The sequence below is a fragment of the Lathyrus oleraceus genome, chromosome 5 (genome assembly GCF_024323335.1).
Source record: "Lathyrus oleraceus cultivar Zhongwan6 chromosome 5, CAAS_Psat_ZW6_1.0, whole genome shotgun sequence".
NCBI lineage: Eukaryota > Viridiplantae > Streptophyta > Magnoliopsida > Fabales > Fabaceae > Lathyrus > Lathyrus oleraceus.
The window spans coordinates 220678746-220699429 of NC_066583.1; positions in this window are offsets into that span (position 1 = coordinate 220678746).

The following is a 20684-nucleotide window of genomic DNA, read 5'->3' on the forward strand; positions in this document are numbered from 1 at the left end:
TTCAATTCAAAAGAAAACAAATAGAAAAAAGTGATAGTTTTGCTTCAAAAAAGACCTCCTCTCACACATTCATCAGATTGTGATGGTTCTAGTGTTAGTTTCATATACCTCTTAAACTCTTTCATTCTATGAGAAAATACCATAAAACTCTCTTTCTTTTTCATTTCCAGTTACTACTTTGTTATACTATAATTTTATATTTGTTTTTTAGTTTTATATATATATGTCTACTGTTGTTGTTTTTTGTATATATTATTTTTTGAGTTTGATATATTGATTGCTTAGATCCTCATATGTATATATTTATTTTGTATTGATTTTGTATTTATTTATATGTTTGTTGTTTGTTTCGAGTGTCATATATATATATATATATATATATATATATATATATATATATATATATATATATATATATATATATATATATATATATATATATATATATATATATATATATATATATATATATATATTACTCCTTATTGTTTTAAGAAATATATTTTTTTAAAATATAAGTATGAATTGCTAAGAGAGAGATATAGATATGATTTGTTCGCTTGTTTCATATATACATATATTTATTTCATATATACATATATTTCTGTTTTTTTAAGTTTAATATATTTTATAAATATTCTGTTTTGTGAATTTATAGATTCTATATATTTTCATACAGTGAGTTTTATATACATATATTTTATAATATGTTTATATTATTTTTTATTTTTTTATTAATTTCATAGTAATTTAAATTTATTATAGATAGCATGTGTATGTCGTGTTTAGCTATTTTATTTTATTTTTCGATTACTTTGAGTTGATGTAAAAAAGGCATAACATCACTATAATAATATTTTGGTTGTTCCTGCTGCCTTTCATTGCATTCCAACTTTGGAGTTTAAATATAATTTGATTTCCGAAAATCACTTGGACACAGTCTATTTTAAGTTAGCTTAGAGTTAAATTCAGTTGCTTTTGATTTTGTTTGGTTGCTGGTCTTGTGGCTTACTCTTGGGCCTTCTTACAATGAGCTCCTTTCTTTTTGCGTGCTCGCGTATACTTGTATGCATTTCAATTACCCTAAAATCACTTCAAACCATTCTCAATTCATTTTCTATTCAAACCATTTTCATAAGTAAGTCGGAAGAAAAAGATTACCTGGATGAAATATCCAGTGATAATCCCGAATATTAGGCCCAAGTTGTAAGAGCTTGCAAGCCATAAGTATTTGTCTTCTCTTCAAAACACTCCCATATTCAAACCATTTTCATAAGTAAGTCGGAAGAAAAAGATTATCTGGATGAAATATCCAGTCGTAATCCCGAATATTAGGCCCAAGTTGTAAGAGCTTGTAAGTCATAAGTATTCGTCTTCTCTTCAAAATACTTGTAAATATTCAAACTTCTTTTCTCAATAAAATTTGAAGAAAAAGATTACCCTGGATGAAATATCCAGTCGTAGTCCCGAGTATTAGACCCAAGTTGTAAGAGCTTGCAAGTCATAGATACTCGTCTTTCGAACCTAAAAATACTTTCAACCAATCAAACTCTTTTTTCGTCGTCGTGCGATTGATCTTTAAAAACCTATTAATAAACAAAAGACACCTTGTCTTAAGATGATGTAAAGCAATGTTTCGTCCACAATTATTGAGTTGAGATAAATGACGTATTTCCGAATGTTGATTTGTAAATCCCTTCGATGTGTGGTATTCGTACGTTCCTCATTTGTTTTGGGTAAAATAATGTTTTTCATCGATTAATACAATATAGCTTTCGCTAAAATCGACCAACAAACAAACATTTTCTACCTAGAACTACGTAAGCCTTGAGTTCTTTATTGAGATACGTAGGAGCAGGATTGCGAAATCTTGTCAGGCCCATTAATAAAAAACTTAGGTTTAGTCCCCTTCGTTGCAAAATCCAAAAACATTCTTCTCCCTTCTATTCTTTCTTTCCTACCTAATAACTCGAGAAGCCTAACATTTCTAAGCTAACACTAACGCGCATAATTAACCTAATGGTTCCCGTTGAGTACAACGAACATGAGGGGTGCTAATACCTTCCCCTTGTGTAATCGACTCCCGAACCCTGATTTGGTTGCGACGACCATAATCATTGTCGTTCTTTCTTGGGTTTTATCAATATTTCCCTTTTCCTTTTTAGGAATAAATAAAGTTCGATGGCGACTCTGTTCAGTCTATCATGCGAGCGTGTGATTGCACTTTGCTAAGTCGTGTTCTCATTTTTTGAGGTGCGACAGTACTCCACGAAGCATGCTAAGGGACATGAGGGACCTAGATGGAATTTGCCCATCCTGCGTAACAGGATAAATGTCTATGGGCCTAATATTGAATTGGACAAGGATGACACGGTCTATGCCTTGTGTTCAATATAGACATAAGGGAAAAAGGGTAATTGTACACATACGTATTATCACAAAAGGATTTGTCAGATCACATGACATTTTCGTGTCTTGGGTAGCAGTGATGTGTTGCTAGATACCACTCACTGTTTATTATGTTAAACACGTGATTTAATATAATTGCCAATGTCGCGAAAACCTACAGGGTCACACACAAAAGGACGGATTGATGAGAGATAAAGTAACTAAGGAATACCGTAATGTACGATGCACTTAAGTAAATTGTAGAACATCGTAAGGTACGGTGTACTTAAGTAGAATACGAAATATGGTAAGGTACCACGCGCTTAAGTGATTTTGACATATTATAAGATATGGGCCACATACACTTGAGTGGGCTTTTTAGCTTGCAGCCCACACAAGTGGTTCTATAAATAGAACCCTTATGTAGAAGAATTTGTGCAGTTGCAATTTTGTTTCTCTCTCTCTCTCTCTCTCTCTCTCTCTCTCTCTCATCTAAAGCCTTCATTCATAGCAGCTAGCACTGAGATTGAAGGAATCAGTTCGTGTGGACTGAGTAGAGGCGTTGTCATCGTTCAACGTTCGTGATCGCTCTGTAAATCTGTATTAAAGATTACAATCGCCATAAGAGGTAACGATTCTATCACTGATCATGCTCATTCGTAAGGATCACTAAAGGAGAAATTTTTAATTCCGCTGTGTTTTGGATCGCTCTTCTCCTTCAGACCTAAGGCTGTGCACTTTCAGTCTATTATAGACAAAGTCAAAACTAAGTTCTCTAAGTGGAAATCCTCTATCCTTAGTATGGTTGGTAGAGTGCAGGTTATTAAAATTAGTATCCATAACATGCTTACCTATAGTCTGCTTATTTACTCTTGGCTTGTTGGCCTCATCAAAGACCTTGAGACTTGTATGAGGAATTTTATGTGGAGTGGTGATATAAGCAAGAAGAAATTAATTACAGTGGCATGGCATAAAGTCTGTAAACCTATTGCTGAAGGTGGTCCGTGCATTAGGTCTTTGACAAAAGTTAACAAGGCTGCAGACTTGAAGCTCTACTTGGAGCTGTTCAATCTCCTAATCAATGGGCTTAGCTTCTTAGACACAGAGTTTTGAGGAAGAACAAGCACATTAGCTATCATATTTCCTCATATATTTGGACAAGTATCAAAGATTGTTATCAAACTTTAATGGATAACACTAGTTGGAATCTTGGAGATGGCCATAAGATCAGTTTTTGGATTGATACTTGGTGTGGTTCCCCTTTGATTGAGCAAATTCATATCCCTTCAAATGCTCAAGTCAACATCCATTCAAAATTTGTCGATTTCTTGCTCAATTTTTAGTGGAAGGTTCCTCCAGATCTGACTATCTTGTTTCCTAACATGCTCAATATCATCAATTAGGTACATATTCCCATATCTCCTACCTTTGATGGGCTTAGTTGGATCCATTCTAAGGCTGATCCTTTAAGTCTAAAAGTTGCATATATTTATTCCAATCACCTCTTGTGTCTAATGTTGGATGGGCTAAGCTGATTTGGAATGCTTGCATCCCTCATACTAAATCCTTGTTTGTGTGGAAGATGTTTCTCTCGAAAATCCCTACTTATGAGATCTTGGCTAGGAGAGGTTGGCTTATGCTTCCTTATAAATGTGAACTGTATGGAACTCGTCTAGAAACCTCTGAGCATTTTTTTTTCACTACAACTATGCTCAATCCATTTGGAATTGACTCTCCAATATCATTCAACTTTTTTTTCATTTCAATTTTTTTGAGATTCTGGAAGTCTGTAATCAGTCTTGGTCGATGCACTGTAAGGTGGTTATATTGTCTTCTTTCATAAACACATTTAATACCATTTGGTATTGTAGGAACCAGAGGAAATTCCATAATAAAACCATGATTTGGAATAGTGCCTTGAACATTATTATCACCAATGTAAACCTGTCTGGGATCCTATTTAAAGCCAAATCCTCTTGCAATATGAGTGACTTTAGAATTCTGAAGGCTTTCAAAGCCACAGTGCCCCCTCCTAAAGCCTCTAGAACTATTGAGGTAATTTAGAAACCTCTCATTCACTATTGAATAAAGTGTAACACTGACGACACTTCCATTGAGGTTCCTGACCAGGCTGCATGTGGGGGAATATTTAGAGATCATGCTGCAAACTTGATCGGATGTTATGCATAAAATCTTGGTGAGAACTATGCCATATTTGCATAATTCATTGGAGTGATGAGAGCTTTGGAGCTGGCTTTTGAGAAGAACTAATTTCATCTTTGAATTGAAACTGACTCCTTAATTGTTTCAGAGTTATCACCAACCCTGATTTAGTTTTTTGGCCATTAAAAAATCGGTGACTGAACTGTATTCATAGAACTATTAATATGTATTTTATCCTCTCTCATATTTATAGGGAAGGTAACCATTATGCAGATAAACTAGATTCATTAGGTCTTTCCATTCAAGGTTTTGTTCGATGGAATGAAGCTTCCGTGTATCTTTTTATCGATTTGGTTCGTAATAGACTAGGTCTTCCATATCTTCGTTATTGTTTGCCTTAGAGGGTTTTGGTCTATGTCCCCCCTCTTTTTCTATATACTCTCTTTGCCTTAGAGGATAGTCTGTGTGTGTGCGTGTGCGTGTGTGTGTGTGTGTGTGAGAGAGAGAGAGAGAGAGAGAGAGAGAGAGAGAGAGATAAAGAGAGAGAGAAATAAAATAGAGATACATTGAGTTCAAAAATACAATCTAACGAGTTAGAGAATCAGTGATACATATCTTTTGAGAAGTCAACAAATGTGCAAATGGTCTTGTTAGAATGGAAGTGAATATCACATAGTATATTAATTTTTTTCAATGATTTTCTTAATGATGTTTATGAGTTTTATGTAGCTGATTTAATTGATACCTCATACATGAGAAGTGTAATTGTTTGATCTTTCTTATGGGGTCCATGGCTCCAGCCCTCCTCAATCTTAAAAAAAACATATACAAATATAAGAACAAATGGTCTTCTATTCTTATTACTTATTATTGCAGCTGAAATATTCAATGTAAACGGAATGATTAGTCTAACAAAACAAACTTTAACTTAAATATAATATCATTTTTGTTGTTATAAAAAAAACTATAAAAAGTTAGATAACACATATATTCATCAACTAGATGATTTGAAACACTGGCGAACTTCCTTTATGAGACTGAGCTCATTAAAATTGGATAACATGTGGACAAATCTCATTCGGAAGAACATAGAGAATTCTCAACCATTGTAAGACACTACTTTAAATTTGCAAAAAATAATAATAAGTAACAAACTAGAAAAATGTTGTTTATTCTCCTCTTTTATGCATCCACATGCACACTTAGTTGATCCAGGCGGCAATATTTATCGTCTCTCAATGTTGTTTTTAGTAAGATATTCATGTTTATCAGCTTTCGTGCAAACCAAGACATTTTCAGTGGCATAACTTTGTTTCATATGATCTCATGGATTGATGGTTTTCATGAACTAGAATATGATATCATTCGTTCATAGATTAGGAGTTCATGCCCAACAATTAATAACATTATCGTACAAAGAAAAATGATACATAACAAAGAGAAGTACTCCGCCACCAACTCTTCCTTTATGGAGAAAAGTCTTATTCGCCAACTCCACCATATATCTTAAGACTCTCATCCTAATATTTGCATCGCTGGAACTTAAATATTATCGTTCGTCGACAACTCATAAAGTCAACGGAACCTTGAACATAAATTTGTGCCCTCCAGCTAAAGATAATTCCAAAAGGATATTTCTTCCTGATTATCCACCGATTGACCTAAATAGGCATCTAACCATTGGTCTCTAGTCACCCACACTCTCTCTAACTCTAGATAAATCTCTCCACCATATTAACGTTATATCACCTCTATTTTTTATACGACAAATAACTACTCTACATTTTACTGTTAGAACCATGTGTCACAAACCATTTTGATCAACGTGCGTTATCCACTATTATTTTCCTATCAATGCTAAATTGAATTCTTTCATCCTCCGAACTCCCAATCCACATTCTTCCCTATCTGAGCACACTTTATCCCACTTAATTCAATGTATCTTACTAACATCATCACTTTTCCCCTAAGAAAGACTTAAATAAGGGTTCAATAAAAGAAATATTACATATATGAGTCACACAAAAAAAAGGGGAAATATACCAACAAAGATGTTAAGACAAATTTGATTAGTCCAAGACGACCACCCATGGATATGTTTTTGTTTTTCCATTTTGATAACCTCTTTTTTTTATTCTCTTCTAATATAGGATTCTAGAACGGGTGCACCCAAGGATTTTCCCGATAGGGAGAGCGAGATAAAGAAATAGAATCTGACCAATCTTACAATTTAGCACCACTGAAGCCTCAGTCGGCCATAAATTTGCATTATTAACATCGACCAATATACTCTTGTGGAAAGTTACCCTTAAATTCGAGATCATTTTAAAGAGAATCAAAATTTTCTTTAGAGATCTAATATTTTTCCATCTCTTTTCACATAGAATCAAAATGTCATTGGCAAATTGCAAGTGGAATATTATGAAGTCACGATCATTGTCAATCTTATACCCCATTAAATTATTATGTGCTGATTTATTTTTTATCGATCATATACCTTTTATTGTAATTTATGTGGTATAAATATTCTATAAAATCTTATTTTTAGATTATATTTTAAAAAATGACAATCGGATTAAATTAAACAACATGTTTTTATATCAATTTATTTTGATTCGGATTTAGGCAAAAACATATTATAAAAGTTGAATAAAATCTGCTATTTCAATTTATTTTTTTAAAAAAAAGTATTGTTAACTCGCCTCTTTATGATGCATGTTCAAAATTTGCAAAATAAAGAAATTATATTTAAAAATAGAATATTTTATTACTATTAAAGAATATAAGATGTGACCGTCCCTAATGGTAACGTATCTCCTAACAAAAATATCACGTCTGTCGTATTATATCAATTATTGATTAGCTGATTATAATAAAAAGCTTTTTTGCTTGTAATAATGCTTTTTTCATTTTCAAACTGGTTGGAAGGAGTTAAATTTAAAGGGTAGTAGGTAGCTGTGTGGTGAGCAGACACTATCTTCGATCTTCTTTTGCCTTTTTTTTCATTCCCATTTTAGCCTCTAGTTCTCGGATAAGGATCCTCTATCTTTTGAGAAGAAAAGGTAGAATGACATTATACAAAAATTGGAATAAGACGAAAGAAAAAATAATATTTATTTGGAGGGAAAAGATGTGGAAAAAAAATTATAAATGAGATTGAGAGAAAATTAAAGGAAGGTACAAAACCCTAGTTCTCCCGTATATGATAATATACTTTTTTTTTAGTTGAAATGTAAATAAAAGTTTAGAAAAAAATGTTAGTATTCAAAATTTGAACTAATATAAATTTGTATTGATATTTTTATTTATATTTAAAACTCGAGTAGTATTAATTACTCCTCATTTTTAATTGTAAGCTTTCATTAAAAAATGTTTTTAAATATAATTTTCTAAAATTATTAGATGTGTTTTTCTTTTCTTTCAAACATAAATATAATTATTGTTAAGTGAAAAATAATAATTCAAGTATTGTAACCGATAACCACAAGGCTATAACCGTTTACGGTTGTGTTAAAAGTCAAATAATCTGAAATTAAGTGATTTACTCGACGGTGTAATCAATTACACATTCGCAATAACTGATTACCACTGTAGTGTTTTTAGATTTTGTAGTAGCTGTAACCGATTACAGGTTTTGTGTAATCGGTTATAGGTAGTTAAATTATATTTTTACCTTATGTTACTTGTATCCCAATCCAACTGTAATGTGTATAACTGTCAAAGGGTATATTCATCAATGTTAATGAAAATCACGTATCACCCTCAACTATACTCTCTAATTCTCTCTCTCACTCTTTCCCTCTCCACACTCAATCACTCTATTTTTTCATCGACCGGGTGATTCTATGTTCTAAAAATTAGTTCAATCTAAAATTAGAAGTAATTCCTCGTTCCACATTAGCTAGCATGACAACAAAATTCGTTTTCGTAGAAATCTACCCGAACTCATCCTGAGTTTAATGAGGAAAATTCGAGTTGACTAGGTTTTGGTCCAGGTTTGGATTTTTCTTAATCACTATAAAATATGGGGGAAATCTAGTAAAGGGGACACTAGTATCCATCACATACTATGGTCATTTTTTATGACGGTCTACCGCACAAGACCCAAAATTTGTCACGGTTAAATTGTGACTAAAAAGGGCCTTATAAAATATTTCACATGGTTAAACCATGACAAAATAGGGCCCTAATTTTTTTCATAGTTAAACCATAGTAAACCTACATTGGGCCTCTAAAAACTTAAACGTCTCTACTTGTACCCGTCCTCGAACTCATCCTATTTATATTTGTTGGTATTTTATTAGTTAATTTTGATAATTTGGAATATTAGTGATATGGTCAATGCTTTGATATTTTAGTACGTACATGACTATTTGAAATATTTGAAACGTGTTTCGTTCTGGAACCATAATTAGGTGCATGTTGATAGTAAGGAATCTTGAATTGAGGGGTGAACTAGCAAGCTTAATACTCCAATGTCCAAATCATTTCAGAATTTAAGATGAGTGTGGTAAAAAATAGAGATAAAAAAAGGTGCCTTGAATACCTCATATGATAGCTTTTACACTTTGGGTCATTCGTAGTGGATTAACATTGGTTTGGGCTTTGGATTTTTGGGTCTTTGGTCGGCCTAAAACACTTTCCCCTAAGGCTTAGTGGGAAGTTATTAGTCGGGGAAGTCTTAAACATCATGGTCAGCTACTGAGGATGTCATTCACTTTAGGTTAAAAGTGGAAACGCCTTGTGTCAATTGCAAAAGTAGTGGGGGACATGCACATTAAATGTTTTCTCGTCATTAAAATGTTATGTTGTTATTCTCTTACATGTGATTTGAGGTGACTAGTTAGGGCATGACGCTGCTTATAGTGTACTTTAGCATACTTGAGTTTGTTTACGTTTTCGTGGGAGAATTCAGCTGTAGATTTTGTATCCTCTCATTTTTGTTGATCTGGTATGTTGCTTACCTTCGCATATGCATATATATATATATATATATATATATATATATATATATATATATATATATATATATATATATATATATATATATATATATATATATATATATATATATATATATATATGTTGTTAAATGTTGAAGAAACTTTTCACGATCCTTAAGAGTCAATTACTATTTGTGGTTGTGCCTTCATCTATTCCTTCCAGAGAGTATTTACTAGGGTAGTTGAAATTCGTTGCTCAAAGCTTCCATTTTTCCCTATTACACTTAGCTTTCTCGTCATCTTCTACTTTACCAGATACCCTTTGTCTATGATCGCATGGGTCATGAGGTCATATCTATACCCGACGGTTCTGATTCAGAAAGGTTCTTCGTGGGCTTCCAAGATGAGGTAACTTCATATAAGGATTCTTTTTTTACGTGTTTTTCTCTGAAGATAAAGTCGAGGTTTCATCATGTGGTTGCTTCCATGCCCCATTCTTCTCATGTTGCAAGAACTTTGACTTATCCTGCTTTGTTGAGTTCAGAAATGCATGATGCTAGCTTTGGGAGGGAGCGTGCTAAAGATTATATTCAGGCTTGCACTAGTTAAAAAGTACAGGTGTGTGTGTTCCCCCTTCAAGGGCAGGTAAACTCAAAGGCCTTAGTAGGTTTATAACACGTTTCGGTGGTGAGGACTTACTCACAACGGAGAGAAGCCCTGTATGGTGGTGATTAAAGCTATTTAAGGGACCAACTTCATGAGGTGAGAGGCCCTGTTGGTGGCCGACACTAATTGATTGCAGGTTGGCAGTTAGATTAGTTGTGTATGTTAAGACGCTAACGAGCATGATGCTCTTTGAGTTGTGTAGAGTGTGTATGACTTAGAGTTTGTCCCCTTTTTTGAGGGGATATACATTTATAGAGGCACTATGTGCCTAGGGTTTTCTAGGAAAGGGTTGTTGTCCGCCCAATCAATGGTGGCCCGTTGAACGCCTATTTCCAAGGGAGACGTGGGTCAGTAATGACCTTGACTTTCAATGTATCTAAGAAACACCTTATCCCACGTTTCCCATAATGAGCGATAGGAAACTCTAAGGGGCGAGTTGATACCTCCCTTTGGGTGACACTCACTTGTCGCATGTCATTGGTTTATGTAGAGGTATCGCCCTTGGGGAGGCCCTGTGTCATTATAACACTATATAATCCCTCAAGCATGGGGCCTTTGGTAGAATATGAAGTGTTTTAGATCACAACTCGTGGGAGTATCTTGAGAACCTATGTTTTTATTTGAGTTTTTGGCCCTCTTTGGGAAACCTGAATCTCTAGTCACAGTGCAACATAATTCATCATGGTTTCCTCGAACAGGAGCTTGGGACTTTTGGGGTCGCATGTACTTTAAGCGTTGTGATGAATGGTTTGGATGATGGGACACCAAGTCCCTCAGTCGAGGCATTCTACTTCTCATTCGAGGCTTCTACCGAGCCCTCAAGAAAGACTGGTGATCATGTCTCCGGGGTGAGATATGGCTCGCGACTCTTATGCATGATTTATTGAATACGATCTCACCCGAGGTGACACTAAGTCCCTCAGGAGGAGTTTTTGTCATCCTGAGTTCTCAAGGTGTAATAATGTATAACTCAATTGATGAGACACCAAGTCCCTCAGGCAAGGTGCTTTAGCTTCTCAAGCGGGACTTCTACCGAGCCCTTAAGCAAGATTGACGATCCTATCTCTGAGGCGGGATATGGGTTGCGCCTCTTAGGCATGATTATGATCCCACTCGAGGAGACATTAAGTCCTTAAGAGGAATTTTAGTTAGCCTAACTTCTTTAGGCGTAATAATATATAACTCGGCTGATGAGACACTAAGTCCCTCAAGCAAGGTTTTTTTTCTTCTCATGAGGGACTTCTATCGAGATCTCAAGCAAGACTAGTGATATGTCTCCGGGGTGGGGTATGGGTCGCGTTTTTTAGACGTAATTGATTAGATATGATCCCTTATGAGGAGACACTAAGTCTCTCAGGAAGAAGTTTAGTTAGCCTAATTTCTATAGGCATAATACTGTATAACTCGGTTGATGAAACACTAAGTCCCTCAGGCGAGGTGTTTAGTTAGCTTGTTTATATTGCCTTAAATGGAGGCAAGGACCTTCTTGTGGAAGTACAACACTTATATCTGTATTATCTTGAGAAGCGGAAAATATTTTCGTCGAGAAGTCTAACACAATGTATCGCCTAGGGGGTGGTAAGGACCTTCGTTGAGAAATCTAGCACAATGTACCGCCTCGAGGGGCAGCAAAGACCTTTGTTGAGAATTCTAACACAATGTATCGCCTCTAGAGGTGGCAAGGGCCTTTGTCAAGAAGTCCAACATAATATATCGCCTAGAGGGTGGAAATTACCTTTGTCGAGAAGTCCAATACAATATATCGACTCGAGGGCGAAAATGATTTTTATTGAGAAATCCAACATAATATATCGCCTCGAGGGGCGAAGAGGACCTTCGTTGAGAAGTCCAACACAATATATCTCCTTGAGGGGTGGTAAGGAAATTTTTAGAGAAGTCCATCATAATGTATCGCCTCTAGGGGCGGTAAGTGTAGGAGAATAGCGATCCAAAACGCAGCGGAATTTAAAATTTATCCTTTAGTGATCCTTACGAATGGGCATGATTAGTGATAAAATCGTTACCTCTTATGGCGATTGTAACCTTTGATGCAGATCTACGGAGCAATCAGGAATGTTGAACGATGACAACGCCTCTACTCAGTCCACACGAACGGATTCCTTCAATCTCAGTGCTAGCTGCTATGAATGAAGGCTTTGAGTGAGAGAGAGAGAGAGAGAAATGAAATTGCAACTGCACAAATGCTTCTACACAAGGGTTCTATTTATAGAACCACTTGTGTGGGCTGCAAGCTAAAAAGAAACCCACTCAAGTGTATGTGGTCCATATCTTATAATATGCCAAAATCACTTAAGTGCGTGGTACCTTACCATATTTCGTATTCTACTTAAGTACACCTTACCTTACGATGTTCTACAATTCACTTAAGTGCACCGTACATTACGGTATTCCTTAGTTACTCTATCTCTCATCAATCCATCCTTTTGTGTGTGACCTTGTAGGTTTTCGTGACATTGACAATTATATTAAATCACGTATTTAACATAATAAATAGTGAGCGGTATCTAGCAACACATCACTGCTACCCAAGACACGAAAATGTCACGTGATCTGACAAATCCTTTGTGATAATACTTATGTGTACAATTACCCTTTTGCCCTTATGTCTATATTGAGCACAAGGCATAGACTGTGTCATCCTTGTCCAGTTCAATATTGGGCCCATAGACATTTATCCAATTACGTAGGATGGGCAAATTCCATCTAGGTCACTCATGTCCCTTAGCATGCTTCGTGGAGTACCCATCAACTATCTTTATGGTCATCTAGTTACGGACAATGTTTGATCAGCAATAAGGCACTCGACTCTACATCTAGGGTCCATAGTGGTTTCAGGTCGAAGGGTGGTATACACCATTATCACCATGAGAATAACTTATGACACTTTGCATAACATTCTATATAGTATTCTCATAGCGGGTCAATCCAGTATAAATATTACTCTTAATATTCATACATATGTTTAAGACTTGATAACTCATTATCCATGATCCATGAGATGTGATCATCAGTCTATATACATAATAGTCTTAATGCTTTAATGTTATCCCACTTCACAATAAAGCTCGACTATGGATACTTTAAGAATACTGTCCTTATGTTTAATGTGATCTCATGATTAAGTCATACTTGATACATTAAATGGACTATCTATTCTAGGGACTTTATTAGACAAACATAACAAAGAAAAAGCCTTTTATTATTAATAAATAATTCGATACAAGTACCAAAAGTATTGGCCTATAGGGTTTACACCAACAATTTCCCAATAGCACTAGAGCCAATCAGGCATACCCCTAATGCCCATAGATCTAGTATGGCCATCATGCTTCTGCTGCGCAAGAGGCTTTGTCAGTGGGTCAGCAATATTGTCAAGTGTAGGTACTCTGCATATTTTCACATCTCCTCTATCTATTATCTCTCGAATGAGGTGATAACGCCTAAGTACGTGTTTGGATCGTTGGTGAGATCTAGGTTCCTTAGCTCGTGCGATAGCACCATTGTTATCACAATAGAGACCAATGGGATCCACAATGCTAGGAACTATGCCAATTTCACTAATGAACTTTTTGATCCAAACAACTTCCTTTGCTGCACTTGAGGCAGCAATATACTCGGCCTCGATTGTAGAATCAACAACTGTATCTTGCTTTGAACTTTTCCAACTCACAGTGCCACTGTTTAAGTAAGACACATAACCAGATTGCGATCTAAAGTCATCCTTATCTGTCTGGAAGCTAGCATCGGTGTATCCAATTACAGCCAACTCTTCCTGACCTCCATATATCAAGAATAAGTCCTTAGTCCTTCTCAAATACTTAAGGATATTCTTGACAGCTACCCAATGAGCATCACCAGGATCAGATTAGTACCTACTCGTTGCACTTAAAGCATACGAGACATCTGGTCGAGTACATAACATGGCATACATGATAGGTCCTATTGCAGATGCATATGTAATCTTATTCATGCGATCCCTTTCTTCCTTAGTTGAAGGGGATTGTGTTTTTGATATACACAGGCCATGTTGCATAGGTATGAATCCTTTCTTGGAATCATGCATATTAAAGCGTCTCAGCACTTTGTCTATGTACGTACTCTGACTTAGGCCAAGCAGTTTTTGTGATCTATCTCTATAGATTCTGATTCCTAATATATAGGCTGCTTCACCTAGGTCCTTCATAGAAAAGCATTTCCCCAACCAAGACTTTACTTGTTGCAGGGTAGGGACATCGTTTCCAATGAGTAATATGTTATCTACATATAATACCAGGAAAACGATCATGCTCCCACTAACCCTCTTGTAGACACAAGGCTTATCTTCGTTCTTGATGAATCCATATTGTTTTACTGTTTCATCAAAACGAAGATTCCAACTTCTGGAAGCTTGCTTCAATCCATAGATTGATCTTTGTAACTTACATATCTTTTGGGCTTCTTCTGGTATGTCAAATCCTTCAGGCTGTGTCATGTACACATCCTCAAGAAGATTCCCATTAAGGAAGCAGTTTTGACATCCATCTGCCATATTTCATAATCATGATATGCAGCGATAGCAAGTAAAATCCGAACAGATTTAAGCATTGCAACAGGTGAAAAGGTTTTATCATAGTCAACCCCATGAATTTGTTTATATCCTTTTGCAACCAGTCTTGCCTTATAGGTATGTACCTTACCATCCATGTCAGTCTTCTTTTTGAAGACCCACTTGCATCCTATAGGGTTAACTCCTACAGGAGGCTCTACTAAGGTCCAAACTTGGTTTGTGTACATGGAATCCATTTCAGATTTCATGGCTTCTAGCCACTTCTCAGACTCGGGACCAGTTATGGCCTCTTGGTAGGTCACATGCTCATCTTGATCCATGAGTAATACATCACCTTGATCAGTTATGAGATATCCATATCTCTCAGGTAGGTGACGTATCCTGCTTGACCTACGCTGGTCTTCTTCTACTTGAGCAGGTTGCTCTTCCACAACTACTTGTGTTTCCTGCTCTAATTCCTCCACAGGTGTATCAATGCTTTGTGATTCTTGAATTTCTTCAAGCTCTACTTTCCTCCCGCTGATTCCTTTGGAAATGAAATCCTTTTCTAGGAAAACTCCAGTTTGAGCGACAAACACTTTGCCCTCATAAGGATTGTAGAAGTAATACCCTCTTGTTTCTTTAGGATACCCCACAAATAAGCATTTGTCAGATTTGGCCTCAAGCTTAGTTGAAATTTGTCGTTTCACATAAACTTCGCAACCCCAAATCTCCATGTAAGACATATGTGGTTTCTTACCACTCCATATCTCATATGATGTCTTCTCAACCTTTTTGGATGGAACACGGTTAAGTGTGTAAGCTGCTGTCAATAGTGCATGTCCCCAAAGGAGTTTGGAAGATCGGTGTGACTCATCATGGATCGGACCATGTCTAACAGGGTTTGATTTCTTCTCTCAGATACACCATTCCATTGGGGTGTTCCAGGAGGAGTAAGTTGGGATAGGATCCCACACTCTTTCAGATGGTCATCAAACTCTAGGCTTAAATACTCACCACCTCGATCTGATCGAAGAGTTTTAATATTCTTACCTAGTTGGTTTTGTACTTCATTCTTGAATTCCTTGAACTTTTCAAAGGACTCTGATTTATGTTTCATTAAATACACATAACCATATCTACTGAAATCATCAGTAAATGTGATGAAGTACTGAAAACCTCCTCTGTCTGGTATGTTCAGTGGTCCACATACATCAGTATGTATAAGGGCCAAAAGATCATTAACTCTTTCACCTTTTCCTGTGAATGGAGACTTTGTCATCTTTCCAATTAAACAAGATCTACATGTCTCATATGATTCATAATCAAAAGAGTCCAAGAGTCCATCTTTATGGAGTTTGGAAATGCGTTTCTCATTTATGTGGCCTAATCGACAATGCCAAAGGTAAGTTGGATTTAACTCATTAGGTTTCATCCTTTTAGTATTAATGTTATAAATAGGAATTTCAAGATCAAGGACATATAGTCAATTATCCATTTGTGCAGTAGCATAGAATATATCATTCAAATAAATTGAGCAACAATTGTTCTTTATTATAAATGAAAAACCAAACTTGTCCAAACAAGAAACGAAAATAATATTCCTGCTAATTGCAGGTACATAATAACAGTTCTCTAACTGGATTATTAAACCACTAGGTAAAGTCAATACATAAGTTCCTACGGCTAAAGCAACAACCTTTGCTCCATTTCCAACTCGTAGATCAACTTCACCTTTTGCCAAATCTCTTTTCCTTTTTAGCCCCTACACATTGCTACAAATGTGAGAACCGCATTCAGTATCTAATACCCATGATGCAGAAGTAGATAAATTAATTTCAATAACAAAAATACCTGAAGTTGAAGTCTCTACTCCATTCTTCTTATCTTCCAGGTACTTTGGGCAGTTTCTCTTCCAGTGTCCGGTCCTACCGCAATGGAAGCAGGTGCCTTCCTTTGCTATGCCTCCACTAGGCTTCAAAGCAGCAACAATGGGTTTGGGTTTGGCAACTTCCTTGCCTTTCCCTTTATCACCCTGCTTGGTGGGTCTTTTGTTATGTCTCTTTCCATTTCCGATCATCAGAATGGACTTCCCTTTTGACTTCAGATTCTGCTCAGCAGTTCTTAACATGGCTAGCAGTTCAGGAAAAGATTTGTCCATATCATTCATATTGAAACTTAGGACAAATTGACTGAATCTATTTGGCAACGATTGCAAGATCAAATTAGTCGCAAGTTCTCAAGGTTTTCCACATACCCGATCATCTTGAGCACATGAGGACCTACAGGGGCTCCCTTAGCTAACTTGCCTTGAAAAAGGGCTTTTGAAACTTCAAACCTTTCATGCCTTGCTTTCCCTTGATATAGCATCTTCAGGTGTTCGATCATATTGAACACTGCCATATTCTCATGTTGCTTTTGCAACTCTGAGTTCATGGTAGCTAGCATGAGGCAAGCAGTTTCATTGGCATCATCGACATGCTTCTTATAAGCATCTCTTTCTGCCTTAGGTGCAGAACTAGGAGGTTCCTCTTCAGGAACAGGTTTTTCCAAGACATACAACTTTCTATCATGTTTGAGGATAATCCTCAGATTTCGGTGCCAATCCAGAAAATTTGTCCCAAACAATTTTTCCCTGTCAAGGATTGATCGCAAAATGTTGTTAGAGGTGTTTGTTGTCATGGTAATCTATATGAAAATAATGAAAATATAAGTATCAATAACATATTTAAGTAGGCCTTTAATTAAATATGCTCCCACTATTTTACTCAAAACAAATGACCCTCACCATTTGATTCGGAAAATCCCGTTGGAATATTTTCTAGTGGGTCGAGATCCACATTTCACTTTGTTTTAAGTCCGCGTAGGCGGATTACACAAAACTTGGTTATTTAGGTAGGAACTCCTTCCAATTGTATCTAATACAACTCTCAAATATTTTAGTTGGGTGAATAACTCCTTATTCCAATCCATCACATGGATCATTTCCAACTCTTGCTTCTAAACATATATAATCTTATTATAATTTTTTTAGTTAAGTTTGACCCATTGTTTTAGCAATTGGATATTACAATTATCCCATTGCACCTTACTAATATAGAACATGCACCTCGCGTAGGCGAAACCTACATTATCCGATACTAGTCTTGATGAGTGTTAAAACGTGGAAAGCATAAACTTAATATTTAATTTGAGGGAATTTGCAATTATTCTGATCTCACCGGCTTATTTATCATATAAATCGTCTCTCACATGCATTAACATACATAATGAAACAGTTATGGCCCCTAGCGCAATTGTTATCCCAAGCCAATTAGAGAACCTAAGCTAACCTAATAACGATCTAAGCTTCTCCAAGAAAGATCTTCAAGGTTGTCCTCCTTTGATATTGAATTCTTCTCTTTCTTCATAATATTACATTACATAAAAGAAACTCATTTTACATACGAGGGAGTGAGATGAGAAACGAAGTTACATTAAGAGATTAAAAGAAAGGCACAACACGCAGGTCGTATTTTAATAACCCAAAACAAAATAAAGGAAAACTAAGACCATAACCGATCACCACAAGACAATAATAATAAACACATTATTATTATTATTATTAATTTTAATTATTTTAATTAATTAAAACCAAATTAAATTTCAGCGACCGATCACACTATGCAGAGTTAGGCGGGGGTCTGTTGGCTGATCAGCGGATGGTGGTTCCGCTAATCGATCAGCGGACGGGGGTCAAGGGGGCAGCTCCCCTGGCCGAATTTTTTAATGAACAATTCATTTGAAATCGATGTCGTTTTTCGCATCAACACTTGATACTTTAAAGCATAACTCTTGCGCAGTCACAACCCTAATCGCATAACTCTTTGACAACACAATCCTTGTGCCGTCATTAACCCTAATGCACCAATTTCAGACTGTCAAACACATCTCGATTGTTGATTCAGTATGATTGATCAACACGTCATTGCTTCACCATACTAATGTCGGATCAAGAAGCAAACAACCATTGATCGCTCAAAGGAGAACAATCATTAAGTGTTTGAATTAACGAAACAGAAACAATATATCATATATACCGTATTTTGCATCAGGATTACTTATATCATCTATATAACTTGATTGATCTCAATTGCATAACCTATGGACGATCGATGTATCGCTGCTTCACCATACTAATGTCGGATTCCGAAGCATAATCAACATCAATCATCCAAATCGTACATACATGATGCCAAATTTAATTACTCGTTTATTCTTTGATTCATTCTGTCTTTTAATCGTATTAATACAGAAAATGCAGAAAATAAACAGCTATCAAATGCATGGTTTCTTAAGTGGCTCTGATACCACTGTAGGAGAAGAGCGATCCAAAACGCAGCGGAATTTAAAATTTCTCCTTTAGTGATCCTTACGAATGGGCATGATCAGTGATAGAATCGTTACCTCTTGTGGCGATTGTAACCTTTGATGCAGATCTACGGAGCGATCACGAACGTTGAACGATGACAACGCCTCTACTCAATCCACACGAACGGATTCCTTCAATCTCAGTGCTAGCTGCTACGAATGAAGGCTTTGAGTGAGAGAGAGAGAGAAATGAAATTGCAACTGCGCAAATGCTTCTACATAAGAGTTCTATTTATAGAACCACTTGTGTGGGCTGCAAGCTATAAAAAAAAGCCTACTCAAGTGTATGTGGCCCATATCTCATTATATGCCAAAATCACTTAAGCACGTGGTACCTTACCATATTTCGTATTCTACTTAAGTACATCGTACCTTACGATGTTCTACAATTCACTTAAGTGCACCGTACATTACGGTATTCCTTAGTTACTCTATCTCTCATCAATCTGTCCTTTTGTGTGTGATCCTGTAGGTTTTCACGGCGTTGGCAATTATATTAAATCACGTATTTAACATAATAAATAGTGAGTGGTATCTAGCAACACATCACTGCTATCCAAGACACGAAAATGTCATGTGATATGACAAATCCTTTTGTGAGAATACTTATGTTCACAATTACCCTTTTGCCCTTATGTCTATATTGAACACAAGGCATAGACCGTGTCATCCTTGTCCAGTTCAATATTGGGCGCATAGACATTTATCCTGTTACGTAGGATGGGCAAATTCCATCTAGGTCACTCATGTCCCTTAGCATGCTTCGTGGAGTACCCATTGTTAGATGCCCAAAAGTGCTTATTTGAGCTATCATATGTGGGCATCTTTCACTCTTTTGCCTTGCTAAAATTGTCAAAATCACATTTATTTTACATGGAATGCGTACATTGATAAACAAGCTTGGTGCCTTTGATGTGTTTGTTATTGTGCAGGAAAGGCATGAATTAATTGATAATAAAGACACAAGAGAATTGGCAAAGGAACCAAAGCAAAGGAGCATTTCATCTGCCTGCTCGCTAGGCGAGGCTGTGGCGAAGAATGGGTTCGCTAGGCGAGCTCCTGGCGAACAGCTCCAGTAAATTAGCAAATTAATTCGCTAGGCGAGCTCATGGCGAAGTCTGCAGCGAATTCATTCTGTTTTGGTGAAAAAGTGCAGCCAGCACTCACTCGCTAGGCGAGGCTCTAGCGAGTCCCCAGCGAGCATTCCAGTAGCAAAACCTCTCAACCTCGCTGGGGGCGAGCTTGAAGCGTTTCCTTCGCTAGGCGAAGGTATGTTCGCTAGGCGAACATGACAGTTTAGCAGGCCCTGTTTGCTCTGGGCGCAGGGGCTTTTTGTGCCCATTTTAGGACCTCGCTAGGCGAGCTATTATGCTCGCCTAGTGAACATGACAGTTCTGCACTTGTCTATAAGTAGCAGGTGCCACTTTTGGGCACCATACCTCATTTTTACCAACTTTTCCATTTTTTGTACTTTCTCCTAGATATTTTACAGCATTGCTTTGTGGGAGATTTTATGCCCTAATTTCATTTCTCTTCATCTAGCTACCATCTTCCACAAAAAGAAGGTG